This window comes from Ambystoma mexicanum, chromosome 13 (genome assembly GCF_040938575.1).
Source record: "Ambystoma mexicanum isolate Mex_15411 chromosome 13, UKY_AmexF1_1, whole genome shotgun sequence".
Lineage (NCBI taxonomy): Eukaryota > Metazoa > Chordata > Amphibia > Caudata > Ambystomatidae > Ambystoma > Ambystoma mexicanum.
Window position 1 is genome coordinate 214,711,727 of NC_090938.1, and position 25,775 is coordinate 214,737,501.

General features: G+C 46.8%; 1 protein-coding gene across 2 annotated transcripts in view; it reads right to left on the reverse strand.

Annotated features, from left to right (window-relative positions):
• Nucleotides 1-2,162: 2,162 nt before the first annotated feature.
• LOC138521104 (uncharacterized) overlaps nucleotides 2,163-25,775 on the reverse strand; it is a 211,430-nt gene continuing 187,817 nt past the window's right edge. For both annotated transcript variants that reach the window (XR_011282937.1, XR_011282938.1), the window contains one exon: nucleotides 2,163-2,477. The gene's annotated coding sequence lies outside the window, so the exon portion shown is untranslated. The remainder of the gene's footprint in view (nucleotides 2,478-25,775) is intronic.

Below are 25,775 nucleotides of genomic sequence, written 5' to 3' on the forward strand. Positions count from 1 at the left end.
AAATCCGCGTTGAGATTGAGCTTGCCATGTTCCCCCAGCCCTGCAAGATCAACACAGCCATACACCCTAGTCTCATATATATGCCCATCATCACTATATAGGGAAGCATAGAACGTCCGAAAAGCCCCACAAATGTTCTCATTCCTTCTCAAGATTGATCCATCATCGCCTGCAATAAATAGAACAAGGGCCAATAAGACGTATTAATTAAATTGCACTTGACTACCGGCGCATTTCTTATGTTTGAGCGTTAACGTAGTACAATAAATAGCACTTGCTTTCCCTTTTCCCTGAATTTAAGCTGGTTGGCCAATAACGTACCTGATTTCTCGCCTCGCTCCCAAAAAACCTGCCTAGTAAAAAACAACTCTCTCTCAGCCCTGTAATGTAACTCAGAATCAAGAGATCGCTTAGCACCAAGCATAGAAGGCATATTAACAACAGACAGAGAACACATTTAAACTTCTTCCACCAATTTATATGTCTTATCCAATTCATCAAGTTCCTTCAGCCTTCATTTCCACTTATAAGATCAAAGCTAATAATTCTACCACGTAAATAGGCTTTCAAAGCATCCCAAACCACAGATAGTCCATCAACGGAATCCAAGTTTTCCTGTAAAAATAATGAGATCTCTGACTCAATATGTTTCACAAAATCACGGTCCAACAATAAAGATGTATTCAACACTGGTGCCTAAACTCATTCAACCCACCACCAATTTCTCTATGGCAAATTCTATGTAGACATGATCCAAGATTACAACACTGCCCACAGAAACACTATGAACAGTACCAAAAACGCCCATACTAACCAAAAACATATCAGTGCTTAAGGAGGTCCCATGCAGAGAAGAATGAAAGGTATATTTCCAATAACCCCATTTAAGACTACACCATACAAGTCCCATTTACACATAAATTTCTCCAAACCCTTTTTTACCCTAACTTCCATGTAAGAATGCAAACCATTGGATGTATCCACAGCTCTGTCTAAAGTTGTATTAAAATCAAGATAAGCTATGCGTCTCCCATGCCGTCCAATACACCGTCTATCTTATGAAAAATTTCAGCTTGACCCACATTAGGTACACAGGCTTTCAAAAGCACAAAACACATGTTTTCCACCCGCAACTTGATCCCAACATATCTACCTTCTACGTCTACATCCACCTTATCCACAGCATACCTCTAAACCCTCCTGAATAAAATGGTCACACCTCTAGAATTACTCGCAAATGTACTTGAGAATGCCTACACATAGGTATTATTTAGAATATAATCTGCACGTTCAAAGTCCAGATGTGTCTCCTGCAATAAGACAATATCATGCTCCCTCTTATTGAAGAAGGTATTTTTTCCTCTTAACAAGGTTATTTGTCGGGTCTGTGGCTCAGTGGACTAATGCATCCAATATTGGGGCCTGTATTTGACCTTCTGGTCACAGATTTGAATCCCGGCAGGTCCACTCAGCCCTTCATCCTTCCAAGGTTGTAACAATAAACATCTGTTATTAGTGCCAAGTTGTCCCTTCAGGGGTGAACGTGCGATTTACAAAGGCGCCTGTTATGTTATTTACACCTTTGATATTCCAGCATAAAAATGTTAAGCTGTCAGACATCCAGTTTGCAGCAGTGAGAATATGCCAGCCCTCAAATCACACACCGCCACCAGCACAAAAAAACCTGGAAGGTGGCAAACCACTAACCCAACCACAATAACCATCCGTGCAATGAACACAAACCCATTGCACATAGAATGAGGAACAGAAGACCAGCCCACCAAAGCAACAAATAAAGAAAGAAAGAAGAATGTTCTTTTTAAAAGGAGGGGGTAAATAAATAAGTAAATAGAAAGGGAGGGGTAAATCACATACACACTCACTAACTGGAACATGGTGCAAGAAGGGCCAAATAGCAACCAGCCACCACCCACATCCTAAATATAAAACAACAATACATAAACATTTTTTTTAAACTGCACAAATATAATAGGCAAATAAATCTTGTGAGCAAGGAATAAATGAGCAAATGAGTCCTAGAGCAACAGAAAACTCCTACAGCTAAAAAATGTAAGCAAAAATAAGCATAGGCTGCAGCCCAACATTACATGACCCAAGTGAGCATAAGGCCCAACAAATCTAACCATAAAGACAACCCCATGTTGACAACTCTGATCTTCTCTTTACTTCTCGAGCAGCAAAGTATAAACAATTATGAAAAACAATGTAATATAAAAACTACAATTCCCAAAAACTGCAGTGAATTCGTAGTTTGTTTTTCATAAGTCCACAAAACTCATGTGACCTGTCCAGTCCAATCACATTTCACTTTCTCCCAATAAACACTGCATAATCCACAGTCCTTCCTCTTTCTATCGATGATTGAACAACTTAATAACTTGCGCCCCAACCGGTAGACGACTTCTTATTCTTTACTTTGATCCCTCTTCACGGCGTTGTTGTCTTCTGCTCTGCTCCTGTCAAAAAAATATATATTCCATGACATACGGGTGGGCAATCGCATAATATCAAAACATTTCATTACAATTTACACATTTACAAAATATAATACTATTCAAAACAATATTTTTACTACCATTCATCCATTATAGCGATTGAATTGGGTGGAATAATCTTACCCCTCCAAGACTTTAATAGAATCATGACATCTGTAACGAATGTGTTGAAAATCTGTATTCTATGTCAAGACTCATAGGCTCAGATTATGCATGTTTAAAGCTTACTTGCCACCGACGACGCTATCTGTTTCACTGGTCTAAAATAAACATTCTTAAACGTTGCCTCATTAGACCAGTCTGCCACCTTCAAAATATCCTCCAGGCGGGCTCCTGACATAAAGGTGGACGACGCCATAGCACCTTGTAAAGTTATGCTGTACCACATAAATGAGACTGAATCTTATATTGATTTAAGCACGTTTACTGTCAAGTCGTGCATGTTACAGATGATATATTAAAATACAGTTCAGAGCTTAAGACATCTAGCAGCCCTCATGTCAGTTCACCCCAACCGTCACTCCAAGAACTCTCTCGCACCTCACATTCTATACCTCACGGAACATTCCACCCTGATGACCTCACACAGTGAGCTGCTTCAACACATTGAGCAAATATATTAAGATCACACTACATATATTTAAGATCACTACATACCTCTCCTCGAATGTGCTCCAAACTGTCCTATGACAATGCCTGCTTCTGCCATGCACCATCTCACCCATCTAGCCAAGGTGACCAAAGCTAGTGCTTTAAAAGGTTTCCTGTTCGCTATCAGCAGCTGATATTCCCCTATGGTTATCACCATATTTGCCCTGGTCTCATAAGCTTTCAGACACCTAACTGGACATAATCTGGGCTTTTCTGGAAATACCATGTATTCTACAGGCTTAATATCTTTTTTCGTCCTTTTTTCAATATAGAATATAACACCTCTAGGCAAAAAAGATTTCCTGTTCGTCTCTAACTTCTTCACATCTGACACTCTTTTGCAGGAAATTAAACATAACAAAGTAGTTAATTTAGCGCATAGAGCTTTCCTAGAAAGATTCTGATTGTCCGGCCAGGCCTCAAACATCCTCAAGACCACACTTGCATCCCAAAGACGCAAATACCTAGGTGTAGGTGGTCTCATGCACTTGACACCTTTCCATAGTCTGCATGTTAAAGTATGTTCACCTGCTGGTTTCCTTCAATGTACTCCTGTCCTGCAGATATTGCAGATCTGTAGTTGTTTATGGTTCTGTATGGTTTAGCTTGGGCTGCTTGAGCCGCCAGAAAATTCACTACGTAAATGACATTAGTTTGTATGGGATTAACTTCTCTCTCCATATGCCAAATATTCCATCTTCGCCATGCCATTCTGTATGACTTTACCGGTTCCCGGGGCCCATTACTCTTTGATATATTCTTGAGCCATCCCCGAAAGACCTGGCCTGGCCCAGGCCTTCCTGAATTTGCCGATGCTATCAGGTTCATGTTCCCTGATTGTACCAATGGGTGAGTTTCTTCTGTTGGACCTAAGACTATGTCCCTTCTATGTGGCAATAGAATTGTAAAATTGTACGACATCTCCAGCACGTCTGGGAACCATGCTTGACCCCTCCAATCGTGTCTCATTAAAATTACTGTCGCTTTGTGTCTCCTGACCTGTGCCACAGTGGGTGGTATCATGGCAAACGGAGGGAAAGCATATTCCTTCGCTGGTCCCCATACCTGGAGAAATGCATCTGTCTCTTCTGGATCTGCTCTCCAGCTGAAAAATCTGGAGATCTTCCTGTTCAACCTCGAAGCAAACAAATCCATCAGGCACGGACCTCTCCGATTCATGATCTCCTGAAATACTGAGTTGTCCAGCTGCCAATCGCTGGAGTCTCTCATGTATCTCGAATTCCAGTCCGCCACCTGGTTGAGTTCCCCCGGAATGTGTTCCGCCTTCACGCTGACTCCCCTCTGGAGACATAGGTGCCAAAACTCCTTGGCTATCTCTGTCAGCATCCTGGATCTCGTCCCGCCCAGTCGATTTATGTATCTGACTGCCGAAATGTTGTCCATCTTTAGTAAAATGGCACATCTCGTTCCTTCCTGTGCCCAACAATGGACTGCGAAGGATCCCACCAGGAGTTCGAGGCAATTGATGTGTAGACCCAATTCCTCACTCGACCATCTCCTCCCGGTCGATTGGTCGCCACATCTAGCTCCCCATTGACTGGCGTCCGATTCTATTACCAGGTCCGGGGATGAGCCAAATATTGCCCTGCCACTCCATGCCTCCATGTGGCAATACCACCATTCTAGCTCCGTTCTCGCCTCTTGGGATATGGGCACTTTCTGTCCGTAAAATAGACCTTTCCTGAGATTGTCTATCTTCAACCTCTATAACGCTCTGTAGTGCAGAGATCCTGGAAAGATTGCTTGTATCGACGATGACAGACGACCTACCAGCCTCGCTATTTCCCTCAAAGATATCACCTGTCTTGTCCTTGTCATCATACTCTTTATTTCTCAAAGGTAGTCTGAGAGTACCCTGAGCTGTCTATAATATAAAACCCAGAAATTCCATTTAATGTGATTGTTATAATTCTGACTTTTCCCAGTTTATTAGAAATCCCAGCTGTTGTAGTAAATCTGTTATTTTCTGAATCTGTTCTACAAGAATCTTCCTGTCCTGGCACATCAGACAAATGTTGTCCAGGTATATAATCATTCTGATTCCTTATTACTTACCACTGGTTTCAATAGTTTGGTGAAGCACCATGTTGCTGATGCTAGACCAAACGGAAGACACTTGAATTCCAATTTCTCTAGTTTCCAGAGGAACTGCAGTAGTTTCCTCTGATTCTGTTGAATCGGAATCATTAGATAGGCGTACCTGAGGTCTATCCTTGCTAACCAATCCCCTCTCTGTAGGATATCCCTTAACAGGTGAATCCCTTCCATCTTGAAGTGTCTGTTTATTAGAAAATAGTTCAGACCCTTGATATTTATTACTGGTTTTACCTTGTGTTTGCCTTTTACCAAAAACAGGTTGCTTATGAAACCTCCCTGTCCTTCTGAGGCTGGGCCGATTGCCTCCTTTATCTTGAGTAACTCTACTTCTCTATCTAGAAGATCCTCGTCTTGTTTGCTGAACCTTATCTGTTTTGGTATGGTTACCTGTGACGGTTCCTGCTAACTTTTAACTGAAAACCTCGAACCGTCTGCATCACCCATGCATCTGAGGATATCTCTTCCCATTTTCCTACATGCAACCTCACTCTTCCTCCTACTGGAGGAATGTGTGTGTTCCTTCCTATTCGCTAGCGCTTTTATTTCTCTCACCTGTGTTATTCTGGTGTTGTTGTCTACTGCTGCCTTTCTAGCCTCTGGTCCTCTAGCTTCCAGTGGTATCTCTCATTGTACGACCTACTATATTGATAACGGCTGGACGAGCGGCCCTTTCCTCTTCCAGCCTTGTTAAAAAACTTCCTTCCGAAGATTTTCTTGAGTGATGATTGAGTGATGATTGCGCCTTGTACATGGATGCATACGTGTTGGTGAATTTTGCCATGTCTTTTATGAATAGATCACCAAACAGTTTGCCTTTCGCTGCTGCTGCTTGTTCGGAAGAAGCCTGTTCTCCCAGCCTGGACTCCAACTTCATCAGTATGGATCCCCTTCTTTCCGTTGCCAATGCTGTGTTGGCATTCCCCATCAAGCATAGGGTTCTTTGTGCCCATCCAGCAACGATCTCCAGATCGATGGGTTCTTTCTTTGCCTTGGCTTCTTCAGCATGTTACCACATCCTAGTGATAGGGCCCAGCATGTCTAAATGCTTGTCCTGACAAGATCTCCAGGACCTATCAATTCCTTTCTTCACATCCCTGCCGTATCTCCCCAGGAACGTAATTATTCTCTCGTCGATATCCGGTGTATCAGCCACCCCGTCCGGCACTCTAGGCCTGGGGCATTCAGCTCTTAATTTGTTTCTAGCCTGCTTTCTCAGAGGTGTTCTCATTCTCTTTCTTATGTATTCAGTAATTCTCTCGGGGGGTTCCCACTCATTCGACCTCAGGTGCACCAATTCATCTGGGTCAAATTCGTCCCCGTGAGACTCTTTGTCCTCCCTCCTGCCTTTTTTGTTCCTGGGCTCCTGCCCTTCGATTTCTGAGGAGGTCTGATTTCCTGACGCACTATATCCGTCAGATTTAGAACTGCTTCTGCAGTATTCTTCAGATGATTAATCTGAACTGAAGTTATGTCTTTGGTGAGACCTCGCCTTCTTCTTGTCCGCTCTGGACCTATTTGGTGAACCTGGGGGGTCTGGGAGCTACGATCCCTGCAGGTCTTTTCCTTTCTTCCCCCTCTGTTCCTGCGTGCTTTGTTCAGCTCCGAGATGCTCTGAGACAAAGTTGCCAGGTCTTGCGTTATGCCCCTTTCCTCTCTATGGGGTCTGTCGGCACTATTCATCCTCTGTACAGCTTGACTCATGCACATCCCGCTAACATGAGGTCCCACAGAGTCTTCAGAATAACCACTCATTCTGTAGCCGTGCTGTGTAAATAATGCGTAGTTTTCTTGGTTTGCCCCCGTCAATCTGCTTATACTTTTGTTTGTAGCTAGGCGGGTCTCTTATATATATTATAGTTTTTCTTGGGACTGTGTCCATCTTATTAAGAGAATTAACTATATATATATATATATACCCTTTGAAAGCTATTACCTCCTAATTCAGGCAGATAATGAGGGGTCTGATCGTAGTTTCACTTGGGACTGAGCCCGTCACTTACTGAAATTGCAGCAATGACTAATAAAACCTGTGGTGCTGCTCTTTGGCCAACAAGTGGCGTCTGCCATCTGTTGTCAGAGCTCCAATCAGCTCTCCTCACCGGTGTAGCGTGCGTTGGGCAGATCCACTACTCGATAATGTCTTTGTTCTATATTTATATTCTAACGCGCTCTTATCACCATACCAGAACTCCTACTATCTATTCACGGATGTTCGCAATGGCGCCGGAACTCCAAGAGTCCCGTCACGCCATTGCGAACCTCTGTATAACAGTGCCTCCTAACGAGGCAAGTAAACGCTGGAACGAAAAGTCCCGTCGCATTACAATCCTAAGCGGATATGCACCGCAAAGACTCCCTGAGGCGCTGCATGTCTAAATAGACACTACCTACTCGCGTGCATGTTCACATGCACAACATTACAGCCATTCACTCGTAAAAACATTGAAATTGTTAAATAAAGCAAAAGTACTTAGCTGCTCGAGCAGCAAAGAAAGAGGAAGGACTGTGGATTATGCAGTGTTAATAGAGAGAAAGTGAAATGTGATTGGACTGGAAAGGTCACATGGGTTTTGTGGACTTATGAAAAACAAACTACGAAATCACTGCAGTTTTTGGGAATTGTAGTTTTTATGTTACATTGTTTTTCATAATTATTTATACTTTGCTGCTCGAGGAGTAAAGAGAAGATCAGAGCATAATCTGAGCCTCCGAGTCTTGACATAGAATAACCCCTTGTAACTCACCTTCTTCAAGATGGTGTTCAGTATAATGCATCCCTGCCCCTTTTCCATTTCCACTATGGAAGGGCAGTCCCGTGTATGTGGCTACCGTAGTTAGCTTCCGGATGACTTGAGTGTACCCTATGTGCCCAGAGTAAAACAGACATCCCTGGCGCTGAGCGGATTGAAATGCAAAAGAAGGTAAACAGACCAGCACTTTTTGTCAGCAATTATTTTATATCACAGAACACACAATATCTGACAGCACTTTTCAGGCCAGGTTTCTAATTGGGCTTTTGTTCACACAGCAAACTGCTCCCGCTCCATTTGACCAACACATTTAGAGAGGCGACCCGCATCGCTACAGCTACGCCATTGTTTTTACTGGCCCTCTGGTAGGTGGCTTGAGTTGCAAATTGATTGTAGGACTGTGGTCCTAGTCTCAGTACCAACATCCTCCCCTATTTGTGTGGTTCTCCTTGCAGCCCATAAGGCTTGTTTCCACTAACTCTGTGGTACTCGAGTGGTAGGGCCATCTGATGGCAAAACTGTTATGTGGATGAACTACAGTGTTGTTAATTTTCAAGCTGGCCCTGCTGGAGACACTGACACTACTTGTAAAGGTAATACACTTCAAGGATTTTCACTCTCACTTCAGTGGTTGGTTGGAGTTTTAGGCCCTGGTGAGGGAATGATGGTGATCATGATAATAAACCATGTACATACAGCTTTATGGTGAGGTGTTTGCCATTTTTGTCACTGGCTGCACCTATAGTTGATGACCCTCTGTTTTCCTTGCACAGGCTTCCAAATGTACCATTGGTGCCTGGTTCTTTATTCAACTGGTCGTATGTGAATTAGATGACCTTGACTGTAAGTAAATATAGTTTTCATTAAAGTTCCTGTGTGTTTGGATTCTACTTTACGCAGTTTGCTGTATATTGATTTGAAAATGTTTATATGTGTATCTGTTTTTAGATCTACTAATCCCCCAAATGAAGACGTTTTAGAATTCTTTTGTCAACGTTGAAACTGGTCGGTGCTTTCTTTTGGGGTAGCAGGAAGTCAACATTAGTAAAATTGAACTATTTCAGCCTTCTCCTGTCTACATTTCAAATTATACAATGGTCAAAATATTTTTCTTTGGCTTCATTGTTGTTTTATTCACAATTTTTCTCTATGCTGTAATTGTTTCTGTACACAGTTTTATTGAGTGTATAGATTAACTCTGTAAATGGAAGGAATGAAAGTGTTTTATGGGTTGAATGAATTGAATTATTGAATGAATAACTGCATTGTGTTATTGTTTGTATCGTTCATGAAATATTTGAAATATAAGTAAAAACAATTGATCTCCGCTTATGAGTCAATAATTAAAATGTGTAAATCCATTGTTCAAGATACCACTTTTCAGATATATTTTTTTTACTATTAATGTGCAACAGTTTATAAATACACTTTTCACATAATTACATATTATATATACATAATCCAATAGTAAGAAAGAAAAAACCAACTTACATATTCATAATTAATACTCGTAAAACTTACCAAAAACCCTATCAAAAAATACCTAAAATTCAATACAATCAGTAAAATCTGTTCTAAAACATTCTCATATGTACATCCATAAATATCCAATCTACATTTCATTCCCTATACCTCTAGGTATACACACAGGTAGTTCCATTACATTACGCTTGACTCAGATAGAGATACCCAATATTCTCTCAATCTCTAACCACACATTGTACATTGCTATTGAACCTTTCAGTTTTGTGGAGTTCAAGATCCGCCACCAGAAAATGTCCTCCTTTATCTGTTCCATCTTATGCACACAATTCCCATAATATCTGTAATACATGTTTACCATTCTCGAGCAACAAGAACTGGTAAATAATTAATCCTGGCGAGTAATATAAATCTTTGGAGTCTGACGCTTGGACATACATTTAAATACTGTTGAGGTTTTTTATATGTATAGAGAATATACTTCACAAAATGGTATTTTTTCAGATGTTCTAAATGAGTATAATTATCTATCCAGTCAACCAAGTCAATTTTCCTTGACACAGCAGATTTAGCTGCTGGGGAGAATATCTCCTGGCTACAGTTCCAGTTTATAATGTGCATAACATTTTCGAGACTGGTTTTTAATATCGATCTCTTCGATTCCATATGCAGTTCTTGACACAAGGAAACCAACAATTGGTTACTAGAGGTACTATTAAGCTTCAGATAAAATTCAGTCCTTTTCTTAAGTACCATTGATTTCAGTGATAACAACCCCAGCTCAGGTCTGATGATGGCCATAGGGATACAGGTTGGGAGGCCCAGCACTTTCCTCCAAAATTTACCCTCCACCATCTGTAGCCACTTTAGATCAATTCTTTGGAGGGCCTCAAGGCCATATATCATCATAGGGGTTAAAACCTGCTGGAACAAGAGTCGCGCAGCCCAAATGCTAAATCCCCCATGGGTCAAAGTAAAACAATAGACTAAGGCTGTAATTTGAGCTGCCCTAATTTTGCGTACTTGAATACAGTGCAGATAGTCATTAGTCATCTCAAACTCAATGCCTCATACGTTATAACATATGACCGATTCCAGGACTTGAAGTCTTACACGTGCAATCTTTTTATTTGCGAAGACCATAACTTGAGTCTTTTCCAAGTTAATTTCCAGCTCGTTCTTTTTACTGTATAACCAGAGTGCTTTCGCAGATCGTCACAGACCACTAAATGTGTGGTCTAGAATGACAAGATTGTCTGCGTAAGCCAGTACCGTGCATCTATCTGCCCCTATTCGTGGAACACAATTATGTACCTTGTCAAAAGCTAAAGGGAGATCATACACAAATAAATAGTATAGCGTTGGTGCAGTAACACACCCATGTTTAACACCTCGATTCTGTTCAACTTGTGCTGTCATGTTACCCTGTGAATCAAGTTTTAAGCAGACCGTATTTTTATCATGAAGAAGTCTAAGAAGTCAGATATAATTCCCAGGAAGTGTGCCTGTACAACAGCACAAAGATGAAAACAAGTGGTGTGCCAGTTTGTGAGGTAATAGACCAGGGACAAAAAAAAAAGCATGCGACGTTCAAAGGTAACATGTATTTATTTATTTATTGGATTTTTGTAAGGTACTGTAAGAAACTTGAAGGTATTCTCCTACCTACTCCCCCAGGATCTTTCATTCAGGTGGCCAGGGAAGGGCCATCAATTTTGGATCCCGGCCCTGGGGGTGGACAGGCAAGGAAGGATCACCTGCGTGGAGGGTTGCGGGGAAATGGGAGGAGAATGCCTAAAGGGGATATATGGTATTCCTCCTTTCCCAATTGTTCATCAGCACACTCTTCCTCAGCCTTTATGGGTTAATTTCAGTCTCACCTCATCTCCCCCTCCACATTTCCAACATGTACTGGGACGAGGCAGAGGCAACCAAGAGTTATAAAGATTACCCATAGGAACAACACTGTGAAGAGGAAGATGCAGGGAAAGGCCTACTACACTCCACCATTAGGCTGTCCCATTAATAGGGTTGGGCACCTGACATTAACCATATACATTTGATTTCATTTGACTCCCAGTTACGCTATAAAAGGTGTAGTTCTGCCAGACAAAAGTGAGCTAGGGTTGCAGGATGGACCGTGGAAGGCGGGAGACAGTAGGTTGTAGCTGTAGGAGCCTCGAGGGTCAGTCAAGAACGGAACGTTAGGACACTGACCAAGTGTGCAGAAGGGGGTGCAGCATTGCGAGGGAACTTTGTCTCCAAGGAGCTGGACTGAGGAGAATTGCTGTGTCCAGGGCAGTGCTTGATCCCCTGGGAAGAGTGCCAATCCCAGGGGTGGCTGAGGGGCAGGTGGTGAGACCCTGACCTCGATTCACATATCCCAAGGAAACTGCCTGCCAGCACTGTACTATTATTTACTCTTACGTCCCATCTTCTTTCCTCCATACTGTATGGACGATTACAACTGCGTGTAGCCCCAGGGGGGAGAGAAGACCCTCCTTAAGCAAAAAGGTTTCTAAGAACCGCCTGCCAGAAATCCGCGTCTGACCTAGATGCGACGTCCAGACAGTAGTGCTTGCAAAAAGCAGAGGGGGTGGCCCAGGTGGCCGCCCTACTGATGACCTGCCACGGCACATGGTGTTGGAAGGCAATAGCCGTGCTCTTGGCCCTGATAGCATGGGCATGAAAATTGGCCAGAACCGGGCTGTGTTGCCGCTCATAAGCCTCCTTGATGGCCGCGACCATCCACCTAGAGATGGAGGCCTTGGAAGCCTGATAACCTGGCCTTGCCCCTCCGAAGGTAATGAAAAGGGCATCCAACTTGTGGAAAGCTTTGGTCCTGTCCAAGTAATACCTCAGAGCACGTGGGACATTGAGGCGATGCAAGACTTTCTGAGGTTCATCCTTGGAATTGGAGAAGAAAGTAGGCAGAACAATCTCCTCGTTAAGGTTGAAGGCAGATGGGACCTTGGGTAGGAAAGCAGGGTGCGTCTGGAAGATCCACCTTGTCCCTGTGATAAGCGGTGTAGGGCTCTGATGCCACAAAGGCCTGGATCTCGCTGATCCTGCGAGCTGAGGTGAGGCCCATGAGCAGAGCTGTCTTTATGGTAACCAATCTGATGTCAGCGGATGCCATTGGTTCAAATGGTTTGTGGGCCAATGCGCCCAACACCACATTGAGTTCCCAGACTGGTTGAGGCCTCTTCACGTGCATGTAGTATCTGCATTACTGGAGAAACAGATAAACTGCTGGAGACTGATTATTATAAAAGTAGATGAGCTTTATTATTAGTTACAGGGTAAGCTTAGATGATTGTTGGGACAGGAATTAAGTGATGCACATCCAATCAGTAAGCGCTCCCATCCTGAAAGTCCAAACTGTAGGATTCACCACCTTGATGACACATAAGGCTCTAGATGACCTAATGACATTCCACTATCTGCACAGTGTGCACCCAGTGCAGACAACCGGCCTAGATATTACACATCTCCCCTTCTTCGGAAAGGAACACACAAACAACAACCTAAAAATAGGCACTCTGGAACCACCACAAAATAACACATTTGACATCAACTGACCACCACATCCACAACTGTCACAGCGTAAACCACATTCACGTATCTAACATCCAACATACAAAAAAACATAACTAACTATCTGACCGACTCTGCCACAACCGGGCCTCGCAGCTGCCACCTGCAAGCAATAAGCAATCACTACCACATTCTACCCAACACATCGTATCACCTTCCTCCTCACCTGCCACGAGAGGACTCGGGCCTGCCACGCCCGCTCGTGTACACATGCACATCTGTCAAGAAATACAAACTAACATCCACATAACCATCACTCACATCATCATCACAACCAAAAACAATCACACCACCATTCTCACCACAGAAACACCCGTCAATTGCGCCCTCCATTTGTACATCAGCATACACGCACACTGTCCCGAAGAAAAACATAGAAGAGTGGGAAAATATAGAAAAGGTACAAAGATCACATATAAACGACGCAACTGGAAAAGAGAACTGTGCTTAAAAAGAAACACCACGACAGAAAGCTGATCAGACCTTCAGTCCAAGTGCACAAGATCTGAAGAAAATAGTAAATGCAGTCAAACTTATGAAAGCATTCAACAACAAAAAAAACAATATGGCCAAATACAAACCGGTTAACTGTAAATATTCACTCATACGCTCATGCCGTCTCACAACATATCACTTTAGGGCATTCAAATATCCAGGGCAAATATTAATTGCATATGAACCATACATCAAGGCTCAAGAAAACTTCATGGCCCTAACGCACATCATGCGGTGTCATTACTCATACATAACCATATCTGCCTAACACAGATGGGAATAGTTTCTTACCTGTAACTCCATTTCTCCAGCATTGGTATCTTTCATGGATTCACATGCTTAGAATATTCCCCGTCGTCAGGCTGGGAATCCTCGGTAAATTATATAGACCTTTTCCATAGGAAAAATTTCGACACTTTTGTGTCCTATCTATGTCGTTTTGGGCCGCGTACGCCTGCGCCACTAGGACGTAGAGGTATAAGTAGCCCCGCCCCGCGACTCCCTCAGATTTCAACCCCCAAAGTAGTATGGGGGGACATCTGGTTTGCATGCTAGGGGAGGCCGGCGGGCGCATGTGAATCCATGAAAGATACCTATGCTGGAGAAATGGAGTTACAGGTAAGAAACTCTTCCCTTCTCCAGCATTGGATCTTTCATGGATTCACATGCTTAGAATAGATTGTATAGCAGTATCCCCCATTGTTGGAGGTGTGTATGCAAACCAATAACACTATAACCATAAATGCATATTTGCCCTGGCTAAACTTCAAAACATAGTACATGCACAGCTAAAAAGCAACACTTTAAAGTACATTAGCCGAAGGATATACCCCTTTATTGGGGCCTACCTTATTGAAACAGGTGCCATAGGACTGCACAACCCATCTGTGTATCCTTAGCATGTTGTTGTTCGAGGCAATAATGCCGGGTAAACGTATGTGGTACCGACCAGGAAGCCGCCTGACAGATATCTCCCAGCGGAATCCCGGACCACAATGCCGCCGACGACAAAGTGGATCTCGTCGAATGGGCTCTTTGGCTTTTTCCAGCGGATTTCCAGCTTTTGAGTGGCAAAAAGAAATGGTAGATGACACCCATCGGGACAGTCCTTGTTTTGAGATTGCTTTACCTTTAGCCGAAGGGCCATAAGCCACAAATAGCTGTCTAGTGTCCCTGAGATTTTGAGTGCGATGGAGGTAAAATTTCAGAGCTCTTCTCATGTCCAATGTATGGAGAGTCCTCTCCGCAACAGACGAAGGTGTTGGAAAAAACGTCAGTAGCACCATAGAAGAGTGCTTATGGAACATGGTAGGGACTTTAGGAATGAAATGAGGATTAGTAGCCAACACGACTTTATTTTTGAAAAATCTCAAGTATGGTGGATCAATCACTAACGCTTGTATTTCTGACAAACGTCGAGCCGAAGTAATAGCCACCAGAAAGGCCAATTTCCATTATAGGAATTTCAATGACGACAATGACATCGGCTCAAAAGGAGCCTTCATTAGCGCTGCTAGAACCAGGTTAAGACTCCAGATCAGAGGAAACTTCTTCTTTGGAGGAAAAGTTCGGAACAATTCTTTCATTAAATGTTTAATCAACCGGTCACTAAACAATGGAGTTGAATGTCTCTTCTGAGTAAATCTCGAAATGGCAGCCAGATGCACTTTTATCGATGAAAACGACAAACCTTTTTGAGCCAGGAGTAGCAAAGATGGTAGAAGCTGCTCTGGTGTGATGTTAAGTGGATGTAAACCTGGCTGATCCCCGCACCATATGCAGAATCTCTTCCATTTGTATGTATACGAAGCGTTCGTGGACGGCGCCCTTGCAGCTTGCAAAATGCGACGACAGTCCGATGGAATTGCTAACGTACCAAACTCGGAGAAATCAGGAGCCAGGCTGTCAGATTGAGGCTGTCCGGGTCGTGATGCCAAACCGCCCCTTTGTCCTGAGACAGAAAGTTTGGGATCCTCTGGAACCTCATCGGTTCCGCTGCTGAAAGATGGAGTAGATCGGAGAACCACACTTGTCTCGCCCAGTACGGGGCCACCAGGATCATCCGACATGGATATCTGTGGATCCATTCAGCGTCCCACGTATGAGTGGAAACAGGGGGGTACCGCATACAAAAACTTGTCCGTCCACGGGAAGGAGAACGCTTCCCCCAGTGAGTCTTGCTGTGGCCACCTGGTCGTGTATTGTGAGAATTTCCTGTTCTCTCTCGTCACAAAGAGATCTAGGGCCGGACGACCCCACTTTTCGAAGACACAGTGTAGTTGTTGGTCGTTCAATTCCCATTCGTGTAGTCGATTCATCTCTCTGCTGAGAGAGTCTGCTTGCACATTTTTGACTCCTGGGAAGTGGAATGCCAATAGATATATCCTTTGACGGAGGGCCCAATCAATGCCAGATCTCCTGGGCTTCGATCGACAGAGTCCTAGAGCGAGTACCTCCCTGTTTTCTTAGGTAAAACATTGTTGTCGTATTGTCTGTCATTATCCGTACAACGGATCCCTTTATGCGTGGTACAAAGGATTTCAGAGCCAAACGCACTGCCCTTAACTTCGGCACATGGATGTGAAGGCTGGACTCCTCCGATGACCACCGACCTTGAACTTGTAGGGAATCCAGATGAGCTCCCCATCCAGCCAGAGAAGCATCTGCCACCACTGTCATCTGGAACATAGGTTCCAGTAAGTGCATTCCTTTTGTTAGATTTTTGGAGATTCTCCACCACTGAAGTGCCTGCGCGAGCTTGCTGTTGATGGTCAACTTGTCCGACCAAAGCCCTTGACTCTGTGCCCATCGATCTGTCAGGAATTCCTGAATGGGCCTCATGAAGAGACAATTGTTGATTAAGGGTATACAGGACGCCATGGTCCCCAGCAGGGACATGTACCTTCTTACTGACACTCTGGTGTTGACTTTCCATTCCGATGCTTTGTGTCGTAGTTTCATAACTCTTTCGACGGATGGTTTTACCAGTCCTGAGTGTGTCTGGAACTCCACCCCCAGAAAGACCAAGGTCCTTGATGGCGTTAAGGAGGACTTTTCGAAGTTTATTGCAAAGCCCAAACGCTGTAGGAGGGACATGGTGGCATTCAGACTCTCCCGTGCCCTTTCCAGAGATACTCCCCTTACTAACCAATCGTCCCGATATGGGTACACATGATGACCTTCCTTCCTTAACCAAGCTGCAACTGGAGCCAAACATTTCGTGAACGTCCTGGGAGACGATTTTAGTCTGAATGGGAGGACCTTGAACTGATAGTGGGTTCGTCCGACGACGAACCGCAGAAATCTTTTGTCGTCGACGCATCGGGATATGAAAGTATGCGTCTTGAAGGTCTAGCGACGACAAAAAATCTCCCGGTTGTATCGATCGGATAACCTCTTGCAGTGTAAGCATTTTGAATTTTAGGTTCTTTAGCAGCTTGTTGAGAGCCTGCAGATCTAGAATGGGATGCCATTTTTCATTGGGTTTCTTGACCACGAAGTAACGGAGTACACTCCCTTTCCTCTTTCTGCCACCGGGACCAGTTCTATAGCCCCTTTCTGCAGCATAAGCGTCACTTCCTGCACCAGTATCTGAAGATGGGATTGTGCCGAGAACACTGGTGGAATGTGTGGCGGCTTGCCCTTAAACTGTAGGGAGTGACCCAGATGTATCGTGTCCAAAACCCATTGGTCCGTTGTTATGCGTTCCTACTCGTCGACGCGACGAGACACTCTGCCCCCCGGACGTCTTGAAACTTGTCATTGCTGGGTTTTTGCCTGTCGATCCTTTGACGATGATGAGTAGGAGCCTCTCCTTCTTGAGGACTGATAATCCCTGCCTCTACGAGTAGCTTGGGCTGCTCGTCTGTAGCCTTGGGAAGAGTAGGAGGGTCTACTGAAACCTCGGTCCCTAGGTGATCCAAACCGGAAGCTCCTCTGAAAGGACGAAAGGAACGAAAATTTCTGCCACTCTGGAGGGCTCAGAGTGACCGAGCAGAGTCAGAGTCTTCTTTCATGCCCTTCAAGGCCTCATCTACTTTCTCGCCAAACAGTTGTTCCCCTTCGCACGGCATGTCCAGCACCTTGTATTGCACCTCCGGTCTAAAAGTCGTGCACTTAAGCCAGGCTTGCCTTCTTAACACTACGCCGTTATTGATTTGTTTAAAACCGCCAGGTCGACAGCAATATTTATGGAATGATTGGAAGCCTCTTCGCCTTCACGTACTAGCAGCATAGAGGACTTCCTGTGTTCCTCTGGCAGATGGTCCAAGATAGGAGCCAAAAGATGCCACATCTCTCTATCATACAGCGCCATAATGGCCAGGGAGTTGGCAGCTTTTACTGTAGTCGCACCGACTGAAAATACCTTTTTTCCAAACGCATCTTGTCTCCTGGCATCGTTGTCCGGCGGGGTGTGCATTTGTGTTGCGACCTCGCTTTTCTGGCCGCAGCAGTGGACACCACTGAATCCGGCAAAGGTTGAGAAGTCAAGCACTTGGGAGTGGACTCTGGAGCCTTGAATTTCTTTTCTAACCGTCCTTTTATCACCGGTTCTGAGAAAGGATGACGCATGGTCCTCAACCCCTCTTGCCAGACATGGTCCAAAATGGGGATAGCAAACATCGATTTTCTTCTCTTGCCCATATGATCGAAGAGAAAACAATCTTTCGTTGCTTCTTCCGGTGCTAGGCCAAACTCCGCACATGTTTTTCCCATCATTGCATGGAAGGCCCCGATGTCATCCGGCGGTGATGGTTGTGCCGGGCTCTTTGGAGTTTCCATTTCCGCATCCGACTCCCATGTCGGGTCCCTTGAGGGGGATAATGAGACGTCTGAAAGAGACCCTTCACGTTCTGGCTCCGACTCCGGCAGTTCTCCTTCCTCCGAGTGTGAGCGAGAACGATCCTCCTCAACCGGGCAAGTTGTAGGCATTCTGGTCGTCGAGCGAGGAGCCGGGCCTGGTTTGGCGACGACCGGCATGGCCTGCATTACCGTTGGGACACTAGTGTGAGGCAACTGTGTGTCCAAACGCTGCAACAGCTTCTGTAACGTGTTCAACACCTCCAGGGACAATAATGCCTGGGGATTCAGCAAGGAAGAGGCGGCTGGGATGGCACTGCCACTCGGGAGCTCCACCGAACTGGTCGCACGTAACCCCAGACCGGTTAGCTGTACGATCGGACCACGGTCATCTTCCGCCAATGAGATTGAGAAGACTGCTTCTGGTTGCAACAAGGCCTCAGGCAAGATCGGGTCAAAAACCTCCGGTAGCCAAGCTGCCGAAGGTGCCACCGTCGACGACGACATTTTCTCCATAACCGCTGTTTGACCCGTCGAAGTGATCGCGGGAAGCGCAGGCGCAGATGGCAAAGAAGACGTTGACGATCTGGCCGTCGTCGACAACGAAGTTTCTGGCGCAGAGCCTTGGGGCGTACTCGCCGGTTTTGCACTCGACTTGTGGGGCGACGACACTCGACTCGAGGTAGAGCCATGGCGGTCTCCCGAGGAGGATTTCAATCGATCTTTTCTCTCCTTTTTTGATGAGGAGGAAGAAGATAACGTTTTCTTTGATGAAGAGTCCCTCGCAGGATGTTTATCAGCGGGGCGTTTATCCGATGAACGTGGTTTCTTCGTCGGAGGCTCTGCCGACGTAGAGCGACGAGGGGGCACTGGACATTTAGATCTCAAGGCAGTAGAGCCTACCTCCGATGCAGGGTACGCACCCGCCCCGTCATTGAGCCAAGTTACCAGGCGTCTGTTTCGGTCCTTCAGGGTCTTCTGGGAGAAGCCTTGACAGATCTCACACGTGTCAGCCAAATGATTAGGGTGATGACAGTAAATACTGTCCATATGCCCATCACCTTCATATACTTTCTTAAGACCGCATGTAGCACACGGACGAAACAACGCCTTTCCAGACATTTTCGAGGGAAGTCGAAGAAGAAATACGCACAACCTAGCAAAAATAGTAGATTCTCGAGGTAATCCCACTACTTTGGAAGACGGTTGAACTCTGAGAGAGCCGCGGGGGACGGGCTACTTATACCTCTACGTCCTAGTGGCGCAGGCGTACGGGGCCCAAAACGACATAGATAGGACACAAAAGTGTCCTAATTTTTCCTATGGAAAAGGTCTATATAATTTACTGAGGATTCCCAGCCTGACGACGGGGAATATTCTAAGCATGTGAATCCATGAAAGATCCAATGCTGGAGAATATATATAAATCACTTGACAACTGTTGCTGCAGTCTCAAGTATAATAAACGTATAACCATGCCCTCAAAAATATTATGTAACATCACCATCATGAGCATCATAAACATTTCACATTAAGTATCAATTAACAGAGTGTATCAATTAACAGAGCAGAAAAATAGATCATACAGAAATACATGGGCTAATACATCCATGAATTATGTGACTAAAATGTCCATACATGCAGTCCATAAATGCAGCCTGCAGGATTGCCCTATAAATCCTGCAAAATTGTTAAACACAACACCGGAAATAATATACATATATTACAATTTAAAATGTTCCTTTTTTTGTTGTTTATTGGGTATTAATTGGTGAGTATTATACCATCCATACACCATGCACCCTCACTCAAACATCATATGCACCGTGCATCTTCCCAGCCAGGCACACCATCATTCCAACAAACATACATAACATCCTTACCAGGACTCACACCCTTCAGTTATATCATGCCAGTATCAGCAAAAATAATATAAAATTTATAACAGGAAAATATTCACTTTGCTAAAACATAGCAATGTAAAATAATTGTATCCTAAATGGTACAAAACATCTGCAATCACCTTTGAACACATCTTGCAGAATTAATGTGTTTCCAAATAACGTTCCAAATTGCCTATAATGTATAATTTCATAAACAAAAATGCCTTGAAATGAAACAACATTTACTGCATTAGATTGGACACTAACTGTAGTCCATAAATTGCAGTATGAAAATGGCTGGAGGCAACCAATAGAACCGTAAACTGTTCTTTCAATTAATCTATGCAAGGAGCATTACTATTGCCCCTCGCATATAATAATATCACATGCATCCAACCAAAACAGTACCTTATGTCCACATAAAACGGAGATTGGGATAATACCGCCGAATCTGCATTGTCCTAAGATTTGAGTTTCATAAATTCATGTTCCTTGTCGGTATCGCATGCACCAACGATGTGCACTGTAAAGATTTCAACAGAAACATGCGGCCCGAAATTCATCCATCCTTGCCTTGCCTTGGATTAGTTCCTGACGAACGCACATTTAGGCAATGGTCACGTAGCAGCCCTCAATGAGCCAATTTCAACAATTAGGTTTTCCTTCCTGAATTCCTGAAGCATTTCTTTCTTCCTCATGGCATCTTGAACATGGACTGCATACAGCAACCGAAATGGTAGCGACTATTTCCCATCCGAGAAAAGGACCATAGCAACGGCCCGCCCCCTCGTTGTCACGTGACCTCTGATGTCATCCGTGTGCTTTCCGAGGCAGAGAAGCGGTTCCGGAGCACGTTCAGTAAGCGGGCTGGGGCTGAGCGGGAATTTTGAACGCTCTGGCTGCCGCCGGTGCAAGTCATGGTAGCGACTAGTTCCCATCCGAGAAAAGGACCATAGAGACGGCCCGCCCCCTCGTTGTCATGTGACCTCTGATGTCATCCGTGTGCTTTCCGGAGCAGAGAAGCGGTTCCGGAGCACGTTCAGTAAGCGGGCTGGGGCTGAGCGGGAATTATGAACGCTCTGGCTGCCGCCGGTGCAAGTCATAGCTCTCAACTCACCCGCTTTTGGCGGGTGTCACCCGCCTTGCAAAGGGCTGACTCACCCGCCAAGCCTCATGCACGCCCATTCATTCCAATGGGCATCTCACCCGCCAGAAACAAAATCGGGTGATTTCACCCGCCTTTGCGAGACACATGGCTGAGAGCTATGGTTAAGTGCAACCGGACCCTGCCAGCCTTTTGCTTGCAGCGTTTGAGGTTGGCATTTCAACACCGGGAACATTTCTAGGAGGCCCTGGAGCGTCCTGAGCGGCAAGGCTCTGGCTGCCAGGCTGCAGGAACAGCAGCAACTCGTGTGCTTTTGGCTGTAAATACAATTGGAATTTTCTTCCGGATACCGTGAACGTTCCTGCAAGACACCCAATTTAGACGGGGGAGCAGGAAATTACATTTACTTTAAAAATCATGCTCAGCTATTCAACATGAAATGTATGGAAAGGTATGGAGGGCTAAGAAAAGGAATAGGGAGACAGTGTATGCATGTGCTTAACTGATCAACGGGGTTAATAGAGTGATGTAATGTTTTATGAGGGTGTGATTATTAGGATGCGTGGTTTTAGAGGGTTGGCTGGGGCTATCTGCGTGTGATTCGGGATGGCACACAGGCATCTGTTGCAAGGGGGAAGGGGCATCTTGCTATTTGGAAGAAGGATCAGGCATTATGCAATTGGACTAGAGGGAGGGATTGGGCATCTTGCTGGGGTCTAAATGGTTAGATAGGGGCATGCTAGTGTAGGTCTGGTGGGATGGGGCACTTTTCTGTGGCTCTGGAGAAAGGGGGCACATTGGTGTGGGTCTGGAGGGATGGATAGGACATAGTGGTGTGGGTCTGAGTGAGGGATAGGGACAGTGGTATGGGTTGGGGTACATTGGTGTGGGTCTGGGGAGGGATGGAGGACATGGGTGTGTTTCTGGAGGGAGAGATGGGGCACAGTGGGTCTGGAGGGTGGCATGGGTCATCTAGGTGTGGGTTGGGAAGTGGGACGGGGCATTTTGGTGTGGCTCTGGAGGGAGATGGTGGGGGCACATTGGTGTGACTCTGGAGGGAGGTGGTGGGGCACATTGGTGTGGATCCTGGCAGAGGGATGGTGCACATGGGTGTGTTTCTGGAGGGAGAGATGGGGCACAGTGGGTCTGGTGGGTAGCATGGGTCATCTAGGTGTGGGTTAGGAAGTTGGGCGGGACATCTTGGTGTGGCTCTGGAGGGAGGTGGTGGGGGCACATTGGTGTCGATCTGGGTGGAGGGATGGTGCACATGGGTGTGTTTCTGAAGGGAGAGATGGGGCACAGTGTGTCTGGAGGGTGGCATGGGTCATCTAGGTATGGGTTGGGAAGTGGGAAGGGGCATTTTGGTGTGGCTCTGGAGGGAGGTGGTGGGGGCACATTGGTGTGGCTCTGGCGGGAGGTGGTGGGGCACATTGGTGTGGATCTTGGCGGAGGGATGTTGCACATGGGTGTGTTTCTGGAGGGAGAGATGGGGCACAGTGGGTCTGGTGGGTAGCATGGGTCATCTAGGTGTGGGTTAGGAAGTTGGACGGGGCATCTTGGTGTGGCTCTGGAGGGAGGTGGTGGGGCACATTGGTGTGGCTCTGGGGGGAGGTGGATGGGGCACATGGGCGTGTTTCTGGAGGGAGAAATGGGGCACAGTGGGTTTGGAGGGTGGCATGGGTCATCTAGGTGTGGGTTGGGAAGTGGGACGGGGCATTTTGGTGTGGCTTTGGAGGGAGGTGGTTGGGGCACATTGGTGTGGATCTTGGCGGAAGGATGGTGCACATGGGTGTGTTTCTGGAGGGAGAGATGGGGCACAGTGGGTCTGGTGGGTAGCATGGGTCATCTAGGTGTGGGTTAGGAAGTTGGGCGGGGCATCTTGGTGTGGCTCTGGAGGGAGGTGGTGGGGGCACATTTGTGTGGATCTGGGTGGAGGGATGGTGCACATGGGTGTGTTTCTGGAGGGGGAGATGGGGCACGGTGTGTCTGGAGGGTGGCATGGGTCATCTAGGTGTGGGTTGGGAAGTGGGACGGGGCATTTTGGTGTGGCTCTGGAGGGAGGTGGTGGGGGCACATTGGTGTGGCTCTGGAGGGAGGTGGTCGGGCACATTGGTGTGGATCTTGGCGGAGGGATGGTGAACATGGGTGTGTTTCTGGAGGGAGAGATGGGGCACAGTGGGTCTGGTGGGTAGCATGGGTCATCTAGGTGTGGGTTAGGAAGTTGAATGGGGCATCTTGGTGTGGCTCTGGAGGGAGGTGGTGGGGCACATTGGTGTGGCTCTGAGGGAGGGGGATGGGGCACATGGGCATGTTTCTGGAGGGAGAGATGGGGCACAGTGGGTCTGGAGGGTGGCATGGGTCATCTAGGTGTGGGTTGGGAAGTGGAACGCAGCATTTTGGTGTGGCTCTGGAGGGAGGTGGTGGGGGCACATCAGTGTGGCTCTGGAGGGGGGTGGTGGGGCACATTGGTGTGGATCTTGGCGGAGGGATGGTGCACATGGGTGTGTTTCTGGAGGGAGAGATGGGGCACAGTGGGTCTGGTGGGTAGCATGGGTCATCTAGGTGTGGGTTAGGAAGTTGGGTGGGACATCTTGGTGTGGCTCTGGAGGGTGGTGGTGGGGGCACATTAGTGTGGATCTGGGTGGAGGGATGGTGCACATGGGTGTGTTTCTGAAGGGAGAGATGGGGCACAGTGTGTCTGGAGGGTGGCATGGGTCATCTAGGTATGGGTTGGGAAGTGGGAAGGGGCATTTTGGTGTGGCTCTGGAGGGAGGTGGTGGGGGCACATTGGTGTGGCTCTGGCGGGAGGTGGTGGGGCACATTGGTGTGGATCTTGGCGGAGGGATGTTGCACATGGGTGTGTTTCTGGAGGGAGAGATGGGGCACAGTGGGTCTGGTGGTAGCATGGGTCCTCTAGGTGTGGGTTAGGAAGTTGGACAGGGCATCTTGGTGTGGCTCTGAAGGGAGGTGGTGGGGCACATTGGTGTGGCTCTGGGGGGAGGTGGATGGGGCACATGGGCGTGTTTCTGGAGGGAGAGATGGGGCACAGTGTGTCTGGAAGGTGGCATGGGTCATCTAGGTATGGGTTGGGAAGTGGGAAGGGGCATTTTGGTGTGGCTCTGGAAGGAGGTGGTTGGGGCACATTGGTGTGGCTCTGGAGGGAGGTGGTGGGGCACATTGGTGTGGATCTTGGCGGAAGGATGGTGCACATGGGTGTGTTTCTGGAGGGAGAGATGGGGCACAGTGGGTCTGGTGGGTAGCATGGGTCATCTAGGTGTGGGTTAGATAGTTGGGCGGGGCATCTTGGTGTGGCTCTGGAGGGAGGTGGTGGGGGCACATTTGTGTGGATCTGGGTGGAGGGATGGTGCACATGGGTGTGTTTCTGGAGGGAGAGATGGGGCACAGTGGGTCTGGTGGGTAGCATGGGTCATCTAGGTGTGGGTTAGGAAGTTGAATGGGGCATCTTGGTGTGGCTCTGGAGGGAGGTGGTGGGGGCACATTGGTGTGGCTCTGAGCGAGGGGGATGGGGCACATTGGTGTGGATCTTGGCGGAGGGATGGTGAACATGGGTGTGTTTTTGGAGGGAGAGATGGGGCACAGTGGGTCTGGTGGGTAGCATGGGTCATCTAGGTGTGGGTTAGGAAGTTGAATGGGGCATCTTGGTGTGGCTCTGGAGGGAGGTGGTGGGGCACATTGGTGTGGCTCTGAGGGAGGGGGATGGGGCACATGGGCATGTTTCTGGAGGGAGAGATGGGGCACAGTGGTTCTCGAGGGTGGCATGGGTCATCTAGGTGTGGGTTGGGAAGTGGAACGCAGCATTTTGGTGTGGCTCTGGAGGGAGGTGGTGGGGGCACATCAGTGTGGCTCTGGAGGGGGGTGGTGGGGCACATTGGTGTGGATCTTGGCGGAGGGATGGTGCACATGGGTGTGTTTCTGGAGGGAGAGATGGGGGAACAGTGTGTCTGGAGGGTGGCATGGGTCATCTAGGTGTGGGTTGGGAAGTGGAACGGGGCATTTTGGTGTGGCTCTGAAGGGAGGTGGTGGGGGCACATTGGTGTGGCTCTGGAGGGAGGTGGTGGGGCACATTGGTGTGGATCTTGGCAGAAGGATTGTGCACATGGGTATGTTTCTGGAGGGAGAGATGGGGAACAGTGGGTCTGGTGGGTAGCATGGGTCATCTAGGTGTGGGTTAGGAAGTTGGATGGGGCATCTTGGTGTGGCTCTGGAGGGAGGTGGTGGGGGCACATGGGTGTGTTTCTGGAGGGAGAGATGGGGCACAGCAGGTCTGGAGGGTGGCATGGGTCATCTAGGTGTGGGTTGCGAAGTTGGATGGGGCATCTTGATGTGGCTCTGGGGGGAGGTGGTGGGGGTACATTGG